Source organism: Ursus americanus, chromosome 11 (assembly GCF_024610735.1).
Source record: "Ursus americanus isolate L20-20 chromosome 11, mUrsAme1.1.p, whole genome shotgun sequence".
Taxonomy (NCBI): Eukaryota; Metazoa; Chordata; class Mammalia; order Carnivora; family Ursidae; genus Ursus; species Ursus americanus.
Genome location: NC_142137.1, coordinates 24,282,677 through 24,302,621, shown reverse-complemented (window position 1 = coordinate 24,302,621; position 19,945 = coordinate 24,282,677). Strand labels below are relative to the sequence as shown.

Here is a 19,945-nt window from a genome sequence, read left to right as displayed (position 1 = left end):
GAAATGAAACAAGATCTTCCAAAATTATATCAGAAGTTTTGCTCAAGTCAGGGTCAGAATCAGGGTTTGGAGATGTTTGGAAAATTGTTAGTTTTATTCCCAGGCCCTGATGCTTCAGGGGTTGGATATTCCACACGAATATTTTCTTTCTCTGCACATGCAAATGATAGATTTCCCAGACAAATAGTTCAATGATTCTGGCCCCTCAGGTCTCAGATGGAGAGGATCTTGTATTGCCAGTGTGGGCAACGAGGAGCCATCGGAGGACTGGAAAAAGAACAGTCAGATAATCCTATTTGTGTTCTAGAAAGAGAATTCTGTCAAAGGCAATATGGAAACACTTAAAGCTCTGCTATTATTATGGTTGGGTATTAATTTTGAACTTTGTCTTCCTAAAGCTCTTTCCTAACCCTCTCACCCACCTTTCCTCTCTTTGCTGCTTTGAGCAGGTTAACATGTGCTCATTGCCTCAGTGAAGGATGCTCAACGGAGAACACAGATATACAGGCCCATTTTGCTGGCTTTTGAGTTTCTCAAGCCTAAGCCCTGAGAGTGAAGGAAGGAGCCCATATACACCAGAGATTTGGGAATACGTGATGCTTCATTTGAAGGTCCTTGTCCCCAGACCCTGCGTTTCTCTGGTGGAGGAGATGGCTTAGAGGGTAAGTAAAACTGTATAGCCATTAAGGGATTCTTGCAGGTGGGATCTTATGTTCCAGGTGCATGGGAATGGAACCCATTGATGGAATCCATCAATTAGTCTGAAAAGGGAGAGAGGGGGACCTGTTTCTTACTTCCAGGGCAGAGCCCCAGGAAGGTGGCAAGACCGTAGAGAAATGCATTTGGGGTATGCCTGGGCAGGCAGGGCTGTAGAGAAAGCCGCACAAAGTTCTCCAGCCGCAGCATGGATTGGGAGCAACAGAACAACTCCCATGCTGCCAAGAGGGAAAGAAAAGAATGGCTGGCTTTTAATGGGCTTAGTGGGTGGAAGTGAGGGCCAGCTCAGCTGCCCTGGGCATGGACAATGGTGCCTCAGCAGACACCAATGTGGACAGATGACTGAAGTCTAGAGGCCCTCATATTATGCTAAGTGAACATCAGACAGAGAAAGACACATACCACATGAGCTCATTTACAGGTGGAATAAAAAAACCCAAAAAACGTAACAGCTAAGCTCATAGATACAGAAAATAGATTAGTGGTTGCCAGAGGTGTGTGGGGGGGGGTTGAAATGGGTGAAGGCGGTACAGACTTCCAATTATGAAATAAATAAGTCATGGGGATGTAATGTACAGTTTGACGACTACAGTTAATAATACTGTATTGCATATTTGAAAGTTGCTAAAAGTGTAGATCTTAAAGTTCTCATCACAGGGCACCTGGTGTGGCTCAGTCGGTTAAGTGTCTGATTCTTGGTTTCAGCTCAGGTCATGATCTCAGGGTGGTGGGATTGAGCCCCATGTTGGGCTATGCTCAGTGGCAGTCTGCTGAAGCTTTTCTCCCTCTCCCTCTACCCCTCCCCTGCTCGCATTCTCTCTCTCAAATAAATAAATAAATAAATAAATAAAATAAATAAATATTTAAATTCTTAAAAAAAAAGTTCTCATCACAAGAAAATAATCCTGTCACTGTGTGTGTTGATGGAGGTTAACTAGACTAATTGTGGTGATCATTTTGCAATGCATACAATCATTACGTTGTACATGTGAAACTAATATAATGTATGTCAATTATACCTTTAAAAAAAAGAATAAAGAGAAGAGAAGACCAGAGGTGCTCAAATGCACAGAGGCACATGCAGACACACACACACACACACGCACACGCACACCCCTTAGTGCACTGGAACAAAGATATAGCCATGAACTAATTGAGATAAAGTTCTGATGCCTCTGGCGAAATGAAGGCTAAAATGGAAACTGAGTGTGTTATAGAAAAATAGAGAAAAATGTACATATCTGTAGACTAAGGTTTGTACCTGCTATTGTGTATTGCTATATGAAAAAGATTTTCTTCCAGTTAATTTACCTGGAATTCTAATTGAATTCCTAGAGGATTTTAGATAGAACCCTGGGATTTTTTTTTTTCTAAGTAGGCTCCATGCCCAGTGTGGAGCCCAACGTGGGCCTTGAACTCATGACCCTGAGATCAAGACCTGAACTGAAATCAGGAGTGGGATACTAACTTAACCAACCGCGCCAACCAGGCGCTCCAGAACCGTGGGGTTTTTAATGTCATAGCTGTCAGTACTGATCCTGCCTTTTGGGTTTAATGGTCCATTCCTATGAATTCTCAAGAATGTTGAAAAACAATTATTAGGGTATCCCAAGTTTATGCGAAGCATAAGGAAAGAGTTGGAAAATAAGAATGTGGTGGATCATGGCCAGGCTGGCCCATGGAAAGCCCCTAAGTGGATGTGAATAGAAAATTCTTAAGTCCTGCAACGTAAGAGCAGACAAAGGGAAGTTCTTAACATGTAGCATTGGCAAAGAGAAAAGAACATTGCATAAATATTGTGCAGTAAGTATTTTGGAATTCCAAATCTGATATAGGCCTGGGAGAGGTGCTTGTGAAATTATTGCCTGATGTCGTGATATAAATTGTCTTTGGGGGCTAGCATGGCCCTTTCAGTGGGGAGAAGATAAAAGCCAGGGAGGCCCTTTGTTTTGGGCTCCTGGGCTTCGGCTAATTCCTCACCGCAGGGGCTACTGCCCACAATGCCATCCTAGGTGTATCCAGTTAAGGAACATTCAGGAGCCCTGGGAGTCTGGCTGGTATGCTGTATTCTTGGCCATTTATTTTTTAATACTCTATCATGAGTAATGTAATTGTGGTGATCATTTTGCAATACATACGATCATTACATTGTACATGTGAAACTAATGTGTGTGTGAAGAAGTTAATCCTAACCTACTCTAACTCTTTGGGGTGGTTTAACTCATGGATAAAACAAGTAAACTCCTTCTAGTCTCTGTCAACAATTTAGGGTGCTTTATTTGCATAAAAAGTATTGGAAATAATTTTTGATTTAGTAGAACCTGAAGATTTCTTGGTATGTGTTTGGTTAGGAGTAATATGATAGGACAAACTGTCCCATATGAATAAGAATAAAAATCAGCAAGCCTGATAATTATGCTGTCAGTGTAGGGCTGAGGGTTAGAGCCCACTGGTGTGATGTCTCAAAGGATAAGACCTCTCTCCCCTCTCTCTCCACCATCTAACCATAGGAACCCCGTTTCTGTGTGTGCTTCAAAAAGCCTGCCTCCAACGTTTGAGGCTGGGGCAAGAGTGCACATGGAGACCCATATACCACATATCTAAATATTTAAAAGCTGTAAATCTGGCTTAAAAAAACTATAATATAGAATATGTTCTATCCTCTTGCCTTGAAATTACGTAACTTCAGAGGTACCTAGAATGCCAAGTGTGAATACAGAATTCTTGGACCCCTCACAGTTCTGCCTGTTCCCTGAAGTTCCCTTTCTCTGCCCATCTATCTCACACATTAAAGACACCCTAGCCCATATGTCCAATTCTCTATGAAGAATTGTCCCCTTAGGCCTAGGGTTGAGCACAGCCGTGGGATATTCCATCCTCAGTACTCAGACCCCAAGGAGAGGCCTGTGCAGAATCTGGAGATGGGTCCAGGACCCTTGGTCAGGGAATTCTGGGAGCCTGAGTATCAAAGAATGTTCTGGAAGGTGAGATATGGGCTTCGGGTGGATACGTTTCCTGGGCCCCGTGACTCATCACTCTGTGGGAGAAAGGGTGCCCCCCGAGGAGGACCAGATAGGTCCACCTTAAGGGTAGGACAGGGCCTAAGACAGCAGCTCCTCTTGCCTGGGTGTTTCTGCTGATTTTTGTTGGGGGTTGGGGGAAAGGTTGCAGGAAGAAAAGAGAGGAATCTCTTCTGAACCACAAATGAGTTTTTTAAAGATTACTTTTGTCTACTATCTAACAAAGTCCCCTGCATTTGATGACATTAGGCATGAGCTGAGACTTGCGTTTAGGGCAACAGCTCCACGTGGCAGCAGGCTTGTCAGGGTGGAGACATACAGCATTCACCTAGGTACAACCCTGGCAGGTTACTACTATTTTCTTTCTCCTTTTTTTTTTTTTTAAGTTTTTATTTTAATGACCCGGTACTCAAGTTACTGCGATTTTCTATGGTTGGATTATAACTTCTGGATGCAGAGCCAACCACAGCCCAAGAGTTCTGTTTGCAACCGCTCACACCCATGCTGGACTTAGCTTCTGCTGAATGACCTTTGGGTCCACTAAGAGTTTCCCTTCCTCCCCCCTAAACTTGAAAATGGAGTTCTGCAGGGAGTGGTAGAAGTTTATGGATCTGAGGTCTGTCTCTCCCAGTCAGCCATGGACCTTGGGCAAGGACTCCCTTCCCACTGGTCATTGAGCCATGAGGCTCAATGGGTGGTAGCCTCATCCAGCCGCAGCAAGGGGGCTGAAAATCAAGGTAGGTGAATGTGACCTCTGTTAACTCAAGGGCTTCCAGAAAACCGCAATAAGCCAGGAAGCCACCATATTCTCTGGGAGGCGACAGGGGGAAGGGAGAAAGGTGGGCCTAGGAGTCAGCTATATGTTAGACTCAATTCTGCTGAGAACTTACCAGTGATCCAAATCTCTTTTCCTTTCTAGGTGTCTGTTTCCCTACCTGTAATATGATGAGTGTGAATGAGATGATCTAAAGTCCCTTCTAGCACCAGAATTTTTAGATTACCTTGCTCTCCTTGGTTAAGGTGACTTCTAAGCAAAAGTAACATTCCCCTGTTCTCCTTTAGCACAAATGGAGTTCGTTCTGAAGGCATGATGGGCTGCTGTGTCCTGGAGGGGCCCAAGGAAGGGAGCCGTATCCATGTGCCCTGGGTCAATAGGAGAGGAGCACTTTCACCCTCTTCGTGACGGGCCTGGACTGCCCCGCTCAGCCAGGCAGTACTCCTCCAGGCTTCAGTGAACAATTTCTTTCCCCCTCACATTAGTTTAATTGAGCTTTCCTTTCTGTGTCTGCATGTCAGTTGGTATTCAGTGAATCATGTAGTTTATAGATGTATAGATAGAATTTGATTCTAGAACTCCTTTCTAGTGTGACCTCTGTGCCTCTCTTCAGCTCCCTCCTTTTCCAGGAAAAGTCATTGAGAGGTACAAGAAAACACCTTGAGAGGGAAGTTGCTGGAGTAAGCTCTTCTCAGCTTTGATGTTCTGTCTGGTGCCCAGTTTGTCCCCTGCTCTTAGAGATTGTTCCAGATCTTACTGACTCAGCCACTAAGCCCAGAGGCAAATACAGCCTGCACAGCAGCCAGACAAAAACATCATCCAGCTTTCCTTGAGTGTGTCACGAGGCTCACAAGTTCATGGGGGGAGACTGAGTGTGTTCTCTGCTGGAAGAAAGAGAAATTTCCACAGCCTTGTTTATGTGTCTCAGACTGGCAGTTGTGACCTTGAGGAGACTGACAGGAGATTAGGAAGAAGTCGAGTCACCCATTGGTTGACCCTGAGCTGCTGTCCAAAGGTGCAGAGAGAAGTCTAATGTCATGTGGTCCCTTTTCTTCTGGGCCACACCCCACCTTCCTCATCAATTCTCCTGCTGACCCTCCCTCCTTCCCCCTGCCCCTAGGTCAGCTCAGGCCCCACCAGTGTTTTTCATCACAACACATCTCCTCCCCAAGTCCCATGCCTACGCTCCCTTGGGAGTATGTTAGGGTGCTGTTTGCAGGACTGTGGATTAAAGACCCCTGAGGGCCTCTCACCTGACCACAGGAAGTGAGCAGTTAAAGAAATTGGGGTGTTGTCTGTTTTCCAGGAAGATACTTTGGTGGGATTGTTTTTTGTTGTTAATGGTGGCAGCCTCTTTTTGACAAAGTTATGAAGATCAAGTTTATTTCAGCCCCTGGCTTCCCTTTCTGAAAGATCTTTTTCACTGACTGCTCTAGCACCCCCAAAACCCAACTCTTCCCTGTGAAAACCTCCTTCCATGAAATCCCCATCATCTCATCCCTTCTTCCTTCCTTCTTTTCCTTCTTTCTTCCTCTCTCTCTTCCTTCCTTCCTTTCTTCCCTCCTTTCTCTCTTTCTTTCAGATTTTATTATTTTTTAAAGATTTATTTATTTATTTTAGAGGGAGGGAAAGAGAGAAAGAGCACATGAGTGGGGGGAGGGGCAGGGGGAGAGACTCTTCAAGCAGACTCCCAATGAGTGCAGAGCCTGACATGGGGCTCGATCCCACCTCCTGTGAGATCACGACCTCAGCTGAAACCAGGAGTCCAACACTTAACGACTGAGCCAATGAGGCGCCCCAGATTTTATTTTTAAGTAATTGCTACACCTAATGGGGGGGTCAGACAACCCGGAGATCAAGAGTCACACGCTCTACCACATGAGCCAGCCAGGCGCCCCCAAACCCTTTCTTAATGGCCATTGTAGCCAGGCTGCCCGTGCTCTGCACCCAGGAAGAAAGAGGTAATATTTGAGGAAAGGCACGCCGGGAGCAGCCGTCGTCCAAATAGCCATGGGACCGATTACCCGCTGCTCAAGATGTGCATTAAGTGGTGATTAGAAGACCAAGGTCATAAAACACAGTCCTACCCTTGGATATGTATAATCTAGTAGGGGAGACTATGCATGGTCTTTTAAAAATATAGCCAAGATTACAAGACAATATGTAATAAGGGCCGATTGAAGAATTGAAGAATGTACAACCAAGGTTCCCAACCCTATCACACCTAACGTTCTCTTCTTGTAACAAATAGTTTTAAATGGTTCCTTTATTTTCCTGAAATAGAATCCATGAATAATATAAATAATATAAATGACTCAACAACAGTATAATGAATTCCTTAACTCTGATATAACAAAGAAATAAAAGAAGAACAAATGGTAATAAAATCATATGTATTTTAATATATAAATGCTCAGGCACATTTACACCGAGAAACATAATGAAGTAGTCAGATATAAAATCGCGGCTATTGGGATGGCTACAAAGGCAGACTGCTACGGAGGGATTGTCCTGGAGACTGAAATTATGTGAGCAGCATTGCCCGGGATAATGTGTGTTTCCAAAACTGTGAACAAAGGCGAAGTTCTTAACAAAACAAAGGCAGTCTTCCCTGAATTTTCACAGAAGTTGACTCCCTAGACAATTCAGTATATTAAAACTGTGCAAGCAATACTCAGTGTCTCTATGTAAAGAAGACTTAGGTTCTAGCCTCAGATCATAAAAAATAGGTTTCTCACCTACCTGGCTGCCTGGCGGCACCTTAGAAAGCCACGTGACATAGGAACCAACTCTTCCTTCTACGGGGCTGTCCTCTCCGCTGCAGGCTGTCCAGTCCCTTCCCGGCTCACTGTTGCTAGTAGTGCGCCTGCTCATCACCCGCCGTTGTGACAACCCCCCCAAAATCCTGTGGACATTTCCGAAACCCCTAACCTGACTTCCAGTGAGAGCCACTGGTAGAAAAGTTACCCGGGGGTAGAGCAGTGCTTCTCAAACTTCAGTGTGCACTGGGATCCCCTGGGGATCTTTGCTGAAATGCAGATTGGGGATGTCTGGGGTGGGGCCTGGGATGCTGCATTTCCACCACAGTCCCAGCCAGAGCAAGGCTAGAGAAATCGGGGAGGAAAAATACACTTTGGGTTTAGGTAGCAAAGACTGCACAGAAAAGAAGGGAACACAAACGGGGCCTTGAAGAATAAATGGCTGTGGAGCTGATGACATCCCATGAGGCCCAGACGGTTGGGAGGCAGGCACTGGACAGGTCACAGTAGCGATCACAGCCCAAAGCAAGGAAAGAGCCTGGAGCCAACAGTGGCAGCACCGCTCCGCAAGCAGGGTAAAAAAAAAAAAAAAAAAAAATCACAACTCCCTCTCAGGGTTGGGCCTGCCAGACCCTGGTGAAGTTCATTTCTTTCAATAAATCCAGCAGCTTCCCCTTTGATAAATACTGCCAAGGCTGGAACATGCGGTGCTAACAAAATATGGTTTTAATTTGGAGCCCGCCGCGCTGGTGGTTAAATACTGCGCATGTGGACACAAAAGCAGACTCACAGCGAGCCAAGTTAATATGCCTGGGCTGAAAACGGCTAAGCCCAGGAGGATTCGCTTATACAGACTTTGCTGCTCCGAAAGGCAACCTAATCACCGTCATCAATTTTAATGCTCCAAGACTTCTCGGGAACGTGGAAGCTCTCTCAAGTTCAGCCATTTGTGCGTTTGTCTCCAGTGCTGAAGCAGCACGCGTTTGTTTTCCTGATATGTTCCGCCTGCTTTATTGTCATATGTTGTTTGACATTCAGAAAATAACACGCTGTTTTAATCAACAGCTCAACACTGCATTAAAACTTGATGGTCCATAGCTTTGCTGCAAAGGGAGGTGGGGGTGGGGCGGAAGGCAGAGTCGGGGGTGGGAGGGGGGAGAGGAAACGAGAATCGGAGTTCGGCAACAGACCGGGTCTTGTTCTGGTGGGATTCATGCCTGGGAACACAGACACTCTCAGTGTTTTTGTCAGTCTGTGTGTGTCAATCTTGGAACAGCTCGGCGAAAGCAGGAAACTGGCTAAACGGGTTTCTGTCTGGCCTCAGAGGTGGACCCTGCTGGTAACTGGACCGGCAGCCCATCGTGAATAATGAAGTCGGCTCCGTCCAGAGTGTAGGTCACAGGAACTGCACCGACGCCATTGCTCGGCAAACCCAAGATTATAGCACCTGGTCAGTAATCTTATCAGGGAAACAAACAAAGCTGAGAATGAGGTCAGCGACAGGTGTCCTCAGTGCAGTGGGACACAGAGAAAGTGAAGAAACCGGCTGGTGGGAGAGCGGGAAGGAGGAAGAATCTACCAGAATATCTCTACCCTTCAAAAGACCAGCTCACCGAGAAGGTGAAACTGAGGGAAGTGAGTTGAGTTGTTTCATGAAAAGAGGCAAGAGGATGCTCTGATTAGCTGAAAAGGCTGGGAATTCATCACAAAGGGGATGTGGGTATGAAGAGAGCTGATGGGAATTCTTTCCAGAGCCATCCGCCATGTTGCATTTTAAAATTAGTCACACGTATGTTTTCTTTTTATTATTATATATAACTGTAGTGACAGAAAAAGCCTGAAATGCTGTGAGCAGCGACTTCCTAGTCAGTTGCTGGAACTCCTAAGGGAGGGCAGCTTGGTGGCAATCTTTAAAATTTGAATATCCACACTTATTTTATTTTATTTTATTTTATTTTATTTTATTTTATTTTTTTGTGGTAAAAGTGAGGTATGCTTATTGTAGAAAAATGTAAGGTACTAAAAAGTGCACATATTTTTGAAAATCAGGGAGAGTTCTCGTAATTACTGGGGGAAGTCTTTCATGGGGCTTAGGCTGATCAGGGTCAAGTCAGAAGATGCTTAGGAGCAACCGATGAGGATTGAATGGATTGAGAGATATTTAAGGTATTTTCCAGTGGTGTCTGGGGTCCCCCAAGTTTTCTGGACAGGGAGAGAAAAGGAAGTCTCACCTCGCCCTGAAAAAAGGCTACTGGAGGGGGAATGGCGCTATGGGGGATGCCGGTCAGGCGCTCTTCAAGCCAGTGAGGGTTTGGAAGCATTGCTGTGCTTGGGGTTGTCTTCTTTTTTCCTTGGATTGCTCCCTCACTACTGGAAGAGATTGAAAGGCAGGCCTGGCAATTTATCTGGAAAAAAAAATGCAGACCTCTAATGGTATAGACATTGTGTACCGTTAGAAAGGGCGGGGATGGGAGAATTTGCTCCTGAGCATTCATCACAGTGATGAAACACTATAGGGACAAGAGGTCAGTGGGCATTAACCCACACCAAATCTAGCAAGTGGAACAAGCCTCTAATTGGAGGCCTGGAATCCACATTAAAAGCCATTCTCCACCTGATACCTTTTTAAGATACCGCTGTGGTATCTAAATTTCATGGACTTCAGTCATTGCTGGTCCCCAAGCACGCTGATCATGAAGCAATGATACAGCACAGCACCTGCTTCCAGCAGCCTGGAGCCCAAGGGCTAAGGGGGCAAAGAGGAAGCTTTTCTCTTTCAGGCTCCCGACCTCTCTAGCTTGTAAGCTTTTAACTCCCCCCCCCCACCCCCGCCGCCCCAGGCACCCTGGTTCCAGTCTCTTCCAATAACCATCTTGGTGGGCCTCTGTTGTTTCTACACCAGTGTATGTCTGCCCTTCCGGTGAATAAGAAGCCAGATATTTATCAGGGGTACTGCCCCAACCCCCACTCTCAGTCCCAGATATTTATGGACGGGGGCTACCCCTCTCCCACTCTCAGTCTTTGAGGGGCTGGTGAAATGGATACCCTTCTGACTGTAGGGTGGAGCAGGTGAGCCACGCTTAGGCCAGTCATTTCATCCTCTTTCATGGCTATGAGATTGTTCCAGAGATGGGCACCATGTCCCAGGCAGAACCTACGACAGGCAGTGCAATTTTCGTGGCTACTCCTGGGAACTAGGCTCTGCCTTTCTCCTCCATACCGGACCCCTGAGAGGATGCAGGGCTGAAGGGGCTACCGTCCTCTTGCAGTCCCAGGAACCTGGGATTAATGCTGACAATGCAGGAGACAGGTCAGAAAGCTGGGAATAAAAACAAACAACAACAACAACAACAACAACAACAACAACAACAGCAACAACAAAACCCAAACAAACAAAAAGGCAGAAAACCTGCATTCTGTTGATACCCTGTGAGTCCTAAATCCAGCGCTGCCTGCAACTAGCCCTGCTATGGAATTTTAACCTATGCTTGTCTACAAATTCTTTTGCTTAGGTCAAAATTTTCTGCAACTTGCCATCGGAAGACAGATATGGCCAGAAACTTCTTATTCTTTCTCACTAGCTCATATCAAAACCTGCTTTCAGAAAAGGATTGTCTGTTCTAAATTATGAATGACTGATAATGCTTCGAAGTATGATTCCTTTTTCAGTTTTCAGCCTTGGTTCAGCAAAATTGATCCCCTTCTGATGCCAAGAGACATGGGAGAGTGTGGTCCGAGGAAAGCATAGCCAAGCTTTCCCACCAAACTCAGGATTTTAATGTCCAATTTTGGCCATTCCGGTCAGTTCCGACTTCTGACAATGGCGGAGTAAATTGTCTCTGACTAACCTTTCTGCTACAGACTATGATAAATTCTGGACCCTGAACAAAATAATAACAACAAAATGTTTTAAGGCCCAGGAGAGCAAACAAATGGTTTGGTTCTGCAGCCCAAACCATCTCTGGTGAAGATAGGACCCTTGAACAAAGGGACTCACCCTGGGGAGATTCGCACTGATGAGGTGTTTCCTCTGACAGCACAAGGCACTTCCCCTTATTGGCAGTCCTACTGAGCTGAAGACTCTGAAGTTGGAGTTTGGGGCTTCCACAGCAGTTTGAAATTGGGGAAGAGGGAATCTCAGAAAGGAGGGAGCCTCAGAGGGAGAGCTTGCAAACCTATGTGGAGACTTCCCACAAATCCTCGGCTTACTCCTGCTCTGTGCACGGGCAGCAGACACACGAGGACCCCAGGGGAGGGCAGAAGGCTGGAAGAACGGTTGCCTTGTGTTGGGAAATGGAGCTCAGAGTTCAGTCCCCACCAAGTCAGAGAGTTGTGGTCAACTCCTAAAACTTGCCACTGGGAACACAGCAGGTCACACCTCGGGAGTGAGGACTACTTTCCGGTACTAAAGTCTATGCCCTTAGGAATAAAGGCAAAGCCAAAAGAGACTGGCCCTAATAATGCCTAAAACCAAGTCTCCATTGTGGCATTATTCAATATAGTACCCTCTAGATACATGTGGCCTTTGAAATCTAATTAAACTTAAATAAAATTTAAAATATATTTCCCCATGGGGCACCTGAGGGGCTCAATTGGTTAAGCCTCTGACTCTTGGTTTCAGCTCAGGTCATGATCTTAGGATCCTGGGGTCAAGCCCTGTATCCGGACTACCCACTCAGCAGGGAGTCTGCTTCTTTGCCCCTCTCTCCCTCTGCCCCTCTGCACCTGCCTCACGCTCTCTCTCTCTAAAATAAGTACATCTTTAAAAAAAATAAAGTAAAATATAGTTTCCCAGTCACAATAGCCGCATTTCAAATGCTTATAGTTGCATGTGGTTTATGACTATTATATTGGACTTCATGGATTACAGAACATTTCCATCATTACAGAAGTGTTATTAGATGGTGTGGCTCCATAGGATCAAGCTAATGTGCTACTAATTTAACTGCTGATTCCTAGAACAAATTTCAAATTTCTTTTAAGAAAGATAGCAGAGTCCAAAGTCTCCTGAATCTATAAATCTCAGTATATAATTTTAAAAATGTCCGAAGAAATAGGAAAATGTAACCAATAGTGAAGAGAAACAATAGTCAATAGAAACACAGACTCACATATGACCCAGTGTTAGAATTCACAAAGACTTAATAGTTATGATAAGAATGTTAACGAACCAACTGACCAATATGGGTATAGTAGGTGAAGAGATGGGAAATTTTCAAAGAGACATGGAAACCTTAAAAAAGAACCAAATGGAAATCCTGGAACTGAAAAATACAATATCTGAAATTGAAAACTCATTGGCTGGAAATTAATAGCACAGTGAACACAATATATAAAATTATCAGTAAACTCAAGGTGACCTTGAAGACAAGTCAATGGATATTATCCAAATGGAGAGGGGAAAAAAAGATTAAAAGAAAAAAGAACAGGGCCTCAGTAACCTGTAGGATAGTATCAAGCAGTCTGATATACATGTAAGTAGAGTCCCAGAAAGAGAGGAGAAGCAGAAAGAAGTAGAAAATGTACTTGAAGAAATATTGCCTGGAAATGTTTCCAATTTGATAAAAAAACAGTAATCTCAGCAAACCTCACTTTTCAGCCATTTAGATGTCTTTGACCCTAAACCCAGCCTTACCCACTCACTGACAAAATACAAGGGAACTTCTTCTTTTTTTTTTTAAGATTTTATTTATTCATTTGACAGAGAGAGACTGCCAGCGAGAGAGAGAACACAAGCAGAGGGAGTGGGAAAGGAAGAAGCAGGCTCCAGGAGAGCAGGGAGCCCAATGCGGGGCTTGATCCCAGGATGTGATCTCAGGACCCGATCCCAGGGCCCTGTGATCATGCCCTGAGCCGAAGGCAGACCCTTAACGACTGAGCCACCCAGGCGCCCCTACAAGGGAACTTCTACAAATAAAATGGGGCCTGGGGTGAGGATACAAATATTCAGAGGGGGCACTGATGCTGACAAAATTCCAGAGGTCTCGTCCCACATTTTTGCTAATTCCAGAAAACAATTCCAGAGTACACTTTTCCTACCTAATGATCTGACATTCCTCTTTCAGGCAGAAGGTGGAGGTGGAGTCTCCACATAGTTTGAAAGATTTAGGTTGATTTGACTTTAGCTTAAATTCAGCTTGAAGGACATGTTATATTGAAATGGAACAATAATGTTTTCTGAGAGCTAGAGGAAATGGGGTGGAGTGGGCAAGAAACACAGGAAAGGTAATCCAAAGCATAAATAGCCCCATATTAGGAACCAGGTTGAGTGAGTGGAATGAAGAAAAGATTGACAGGAATTACCCCCAATGACTCACATTTTCCTGCTGGGCCCTCTTAGGTCAGGCACCTATGAGAACTTGTGGCACCTGGGATGTTTTCTGTGGCAAATAATAATAGTAATAGTAATAATAATAATAATACTTAAAAAAACCTATACCAATGTGAGTTAAATGTAAGGACATTTGTTATCTCACAAGATCCTGGATGTGGGATGGATTCCAGGGCTGGAGGATTCAGCAGCTCAAGGATGTCAACAAGGACGCACGTCCTCTCCTTCCCTGTTCTGCTCTTCTCCACACAGGTTTCATCTTAAGGTTGGTTCCCTTTGGGTTTTAAGAAAGCTGCTAGCGTGTAGGGCTATGTGTATAGACCTGTTCATATCCAGAGGGAGGAAGCAAAAGTTAGAAAACTGTTCCCTCAAGCAAAGAATATAAGTCCCTTACTTTAGTCTGACTCGACCAGCTTCCGTTGTAGCTTTAAGGAAAAAATGTATTTATCTTCGATTTCAGCAGTAAGATTTTAGAACAGATATGTGGAGGGTATCTTTAAGGCTGATTTTCTAGTCAGGTTCCTAAGAGGGGCCTTTGATATCAGGGAGGTTCTGGAGTTACAGATCTCGAGAATTTAGAAGTAAACTGCCCATAGCAACAGTAAATTACATTTTTGTTTGTGTAACTAAAGAGCAAGCTGATGAGCTAGTTGATTGAAACTCTGTCTGATGGCCTGCGCCATGGGGCTTTCTCTAGTGTCAGACATTTCTCCAGCACCTCAAGATGGAATCTGATAGGCAGCAAGGGTATGCTGTTGCAGACTGTTTGTAAGCGTTTTGGTAATAATCATAGTGATGATAGTAGAGCCAATCCATGCACAGCACCATCCAGAAAATATTGAGGGCTCTCACAACAGCAACAACAAAATCTAAAAAGGTAATAACAAAATAAAAAGGAAGAGAGAACACTGAACTGAAAATCATGTGAAGAGTTTTGATTGAAGCTATCCAAATGGCGATACACTCTTACGTGACTAGTCTCAGTCGTCCTTTTGCACAGAGAAACAAGTTTGCTAAGTGTGTTTTTCACATGTAAGGGGGTTTGCCTTCTAAGCTGGCCTATCCACTATGGTGTATGACTATAAGTCACAGGGACTGAGAAAAACAATAACACACACTTGTGATGTTTGTCAAGATGAGGTCACACCTTTCATTCTAAGAATTAGCAAGAAAACCACGGTGAAAGGGACAAGACTGGGAAGGTGAAAGGGAAAATTGGCAAATCCAGTTCTACTGTTTACACACTGACTTTTGTTTTACTTAATGATGCCTGAAGAATTTGCTTAGCCATTCAAGGTGCGACTAAAAAATTGGGAAAGTTTAGTTCCATGTCCTCTCTTATATTAATAATTGGCATTGGTTACACTGTCACCCACCTGGTGATCTTAGAGACACCCAGCCGCCCAATAACCCCATCCGTTGCCCTGAGAATGGGTAAAGGCTGAGGGTGGCTACCCGAGCAGAAGTGGGGGCGGGGAAGAACAGCACAGAGAAATCACTGCAGGACAAGCTCAAGGCCCAGACCGAAAGATGTGGTGAGAGGCAGACATAGAAAACCATCCAGAGAACACTGGCTCAAAGCCATCCTTGGTGGGAAGATTCTTTTGAAACCATGGTGTTTGGCAAACGGGGAAATAAGGACACAAAGGAAAAAATCATGCCAGACTAAGCAAACATCAGCTGGAACCAAAGAAGCCCAAGGACAGTCCTGAGCACCGAGAAAATACTGCTGGTTAGGCATTGTTCTTTAGAGCAGACCACACACACAGAGGGTCACTGCTGAAAACGAAGGACAATTAGAGTTGGCATGTGTGCATGTCTTTGAGAAGCAGGAATAATGCTTTCTGAACACAGACACTGATTTTGAAATCTTTCTAATGACAGGGACACGTGGGTGGCTCAGTTGGTTAAGTGTCTGACTCTTGATTTCAGCTCAGGTCACGATCTCAGGGTCCTGAGACCGAGCCTCATGTCGGGCTCTGCACTGAGCGTGGAGCCTGCTTGAGATTCTTTCTCTCTCCCTCTTCCTCCACCCTCCCCACTCTCTCTCTCTCAATCAATCAGTCAATAAAATGAAATCTTTCTAATGACAGCTTTTTCACAAGCTATGACCAAACATGCTCAAGTTGAAGCCTCCCCTCTTCATCCCTGGTCCCTGCTCTCATCAGGGGTCTTGGTATCTCAGCCCCATGGAGAACCTCCATCTCCTTGCCTGAATTGAGACCCATCTCTAGCCACAGAGTATGGCTTCTTTTGTAGTTCTTTTAAATATTCTTCCACACCCTACACACCCAGGAGCAGGGGTGGGTATAGCCTGTTCCTCATTCCCTGGTGCAGCATCCAAACATTATTGTAAAATGGCTGCCCCTCTGAAGTTCTGGTATTGTTGTCATCCACTGGCCTCCTGGACACTCCCTCTCATTCCCCAAGGACTTTACCTCCTCGCTCACAATATTCCCTCACACTGCAACCCTGCCATCCTCCTAGGAGATGTTACTATATCCACTGATGACCTAGTAAATATGTTGGCCTCTCAATTCCTGAACTTTCTCTACTACCTCCAGCACCTACTTCTCCTGGACCTTCTCATCTCTCGAATCTCCCACCCTGACTACAACTCCCTCACACTATAGTCTAGCCTACTTATTCACCTACTCTACACCTCATTTTACTGAGGCCCTTAGGCCCCTGGCCCCTCTCCTTGTCATTATCCACCAACCTGTTTCCCTTTGAAGTCACGTTAGATTCCATGGTCCACATGTCAGTCACTATCTTGCCAGTACCTTAAACTTACTGGCCTCTTTTGTCTTTTCCTCATACTCGCCTGGAAAAAAAAAATCAGTTCTGGAAGCACTCAACAATACACCTTTTTCACATCTCCTCCTAGGCAACAAAGCACAATTGGAGAAAAATCCCCCAGCCTAGCAGGGTTTTCTCTGTCATCACCTCCATTGACTCTCAAACCACCTCCCCCCCACCCACTCTGGGAACTCCATCGGCCTCTCGTCCACTCACCCTTCATTCTCTGAAATGACCATTTCACACTTTCTTCTCAAAGCCTTGAGGCCCCATCTTATCCCTCACTCCTAGCAGATGTCTTTGCTCCTACTTCACAGAAGAAATAAAAGACCTCAGGTGGGAATTACCTCACTCCTACCACCTGCACCTAAAAACCAACCTGCCCCTGTGTCCATCCTTTGTTCTTTCCTTCTGACAAAGTGGAAGTAATGTCTCTTCTTCTAGAAAGATCAACCATCTTCCCCATGCTGTGGATGTCAACCTTCTCAGAAAATGTATGTTACCAATTAACCCTCCTTTCATTTTTGATTTGTTCTCCTCTAATATATTCTTTTCATCAGCATCTAAACATCCTCTAGTCACTCCTATTCAAAAAAAACCCCCAAAACCTCCCATTTCTGGAGCCCAAATTTTCTTCGTGGCTCTACTCTTCCTCTCTTCCCCTTCTCACCCAAACTGTGAGGGGTGCACAGTCATCATTCGCCCTAATTCAACACCTGCTTATTCATTAGACTCCTCCAGTGGGTTCCTCCCCTACTTCTTTAGGAAAACTATTTTTATCAAAGTATCTAGTGACCTTCGTGCCTCTAAATCTCATGGGCAGTCCTCAGTGTTCATATTATGTGAACTTCCAGTGGATTTTAACAAAGTTGATCCTTCTTTCTTTTGGGGAAAAATACCAGTTTTCTTGGTATCCAGGCTCCTACATTCTTCTGGTTTTTCTCTCACTTCTCTGCCTGTATTTCTCTGTCCCTCTGCCATATTTTCCTCTTCCACTTGACCTTTAAATGTTGGAAGTACTCAGATTCAACCATAGATTCTCTTCTTTTCTCACTTTACACTATGCCTAAGTCATCTTACCACCTTTCATGTCCTCACCTCTATGCTGAGAGCTTTCAAATTTGTACAACTGCTTAGACTTTTCTCCAATCTCCAGAGCCACTCAACTACCTGCTTAGTACCTCTGCTTAGATGCCACAAGCAAATTTGTTTAGAACTAAACCAATGGCCTTTCCCACCGTGCTAGAGGTCTTGTATTTTCCCCTCTAGGTCCACTCTTCATTGACTTGGTTGACTGTATCCACTGCCTTGCTTGCCTGTGGCTTCTGGTTGGGTTTGGCTACTGAGGATCCCTAGCAAGAGACTAGAAACAGGGGATAGGGTGAAGTCAAGGTATTTATTCCTTTAGCTTCCTCTCTGAGGTTGTCATGGGCTGTCTGAGTTCCTTGGCTGAAGATCAGTGCTTCTCTTATTGGGGCCTTTCCATATGACCCACTTCCTCAAGTCTAGGGCAGTAATGTTTAGCTGTTACTAGCTCCTGGGTTTTGCCTTCTCTCCTGTGATTTCCTCACACCACATCTACACCATTGTAAATAATTCCCACTTTAAATTATCTAAATTTGGGCACATAACCCCTTTCTTACTGGTACTCTGACTGATACAGTAACTGATACTAAAAGTTAGACTAGAAAATAGGTCTTCATAATTGGATTCTGGGATTGGGTTGATCATGTTTGAGGAGTTGAAAGGGATAAACTTGTGAGGGATGGGGAGGTTCAAAAGATGGAAATAGACACTGATAATCTATGCATGCAGTAGTAACTCAACCATTCAAATCATCAGTGGTCATAGCGTGGGATAAAGGGTAAGTGGAGGACAAGCCATTGGAAGATCAAGATGCTGTGGCACTCAGTTCTGCCAAAGACATGATTTTAAAGACTGGAGTCATCTGAAGTCTATGATGGCCTATAGTTATGTAGGTTGAAATTCTGTAAATTCTCTGGTGTAATATAGAGCTGTGGTTGATACAGAATGGTGACCATGTCACCTGGGACCATCAATGTCAAGTGGGAACATGTTAGAAATGGCAGTTCTTGAATCTCACCCCAGATTTATAGAATCAGAAGCCCTGGGAATTTGTGCTTTCGAAAATGAATTTGATGCGCATTAAAGTTTGGGTACCACTGCTGTAAAGCAAAATTTAATGTACTTATGAATCACCTGGGGACCTTGTTAAGATGCAGATTCTGATTTGGCAGGTCTAGGACAGGAATGAGAATCTAATGTGCTCCCAGGTGATGCGAAGATGTTGTCAGTCTACGAATTACACTTTGAGTAACAAGGCTGTAAGAGTGGAAGGAATCTAGAGGCTCAGGGAAATGGGAATGTTGTAATGAATCAATTACTCCAACACGTTCAACTGTTGCCTAACCAAATGCTCTGTAAGGGTGTGAAGAGCACTTCACCAAAGCAGTAAAAAAAATCATTAGTAAGGGAGACATCAGAATTCTTGAAGAGCTCTGAGGTGTCTCTCTGAAGGTCAGAGATGGCAGTGCTGATGCCATAATGGAATTGGTTTCCCTGGTCTCAGTGGGACCATGAGAGATAAGGTAAATGCAATTACCTTAATAAACCACAGGGATAGAGAGATAGAGTGTTTCATTTGCAAGGATCTGTGGCAATGGCAAATTGATCACCAGATTCCTAGAAATGAACTGGTAGGGCAGTTTACTAAATCATTTTTTCACATATACAGGGAAAAAACATCTAGTTTTGCTAGGCAAAGATCTAACTTGCATCACCATAGTGGGGATACATGTCTTCTTGCTCAGTTCCCTGACCTAAGCCAGTTCACAGACCCAGAACCCTTTTAGAAAGGACCCTGCAACTTCCCCCAAGCCTCGTGGGACCAGGGGCCATTTCTTAGGGTGACTGGGTACCAGGGAAAGAAAACTATCCAGCTTTTTGAGCTTATGCTAATCCCTAGATCAGAAATGGGTCTGAGTACGGGATATGGAGAAGAGATGACAGAGCTTTGACTTGAATTCATCTTACAGGGGATCCACTGAAATCACAGACCAATACAATGCTCCATCCTGGAATGTACAGTTCGAAGAGATACACTCAGTAGCTGGTAGAATCCCCATGTTGGTGGAAGGACCAAAGGAAGCCTCTGGTATGAGCCACCACCTTCCTGACAAATGATAAGTACCCCATCCCAAATAGCAAACCCGAAGCAATATTTTATTCCTGTCTCCATTGGGAAACCCCAAAGCATCCCCTCTCCAGCTTCCCTCTTACTTTTGAGTCTCTGCATTTCTTCCCCATAACTCTTCCCAGGATACTCTGCCACTTCCCAACCCTCCCCTCAGTGCCCTACTCCACTGCCAATTACTCCCCTTTCTATATCCTTTTGCTCCTCTCTGAGGGTCCTTTGCTTTTCTTCTCAGAAACTTGCCTCTCCCCAGAACACTTATTTGCTCCCAGTTTATTTGAGGAGACATTGCTTTTACTATAGAGCAGTTGGTTAACTCTCATTATTGTT

The 19,945-nt window shown here is 44.6% G+C and overlaps 1 protein-coding gene across 28 annotated transcripts in view; it reads left to right on the top strand.

Moving 5' to 3' along the window:
• Positions 1–19,945, top strand: part of LOC123798510 (uncharacterized) — a 70,987-nt gene that overhangs the window by 35,585 nt on the left and 15,457 nt on the right. For 26 of the 28 annotated variants that reach the window (XR_015726060.1, XR_015726053.1, XR_015726046.1 and 23 more), the window contains 2 exons: positions 450–662; positions 19,458–19,576. The gene's annotated coding sequence lies outside the window, so the exon portion shown is untranslated. Of the gene's footprint in view, positions 1–449; positions 663–13,750; positions 13,868–19,457; positions 19,577–19,945 lie in introns of all 28 variants that reach the window. The other 2 variants (XR_015726044.1, XR_015726052.1) reach the window with 2 other exon arrangements.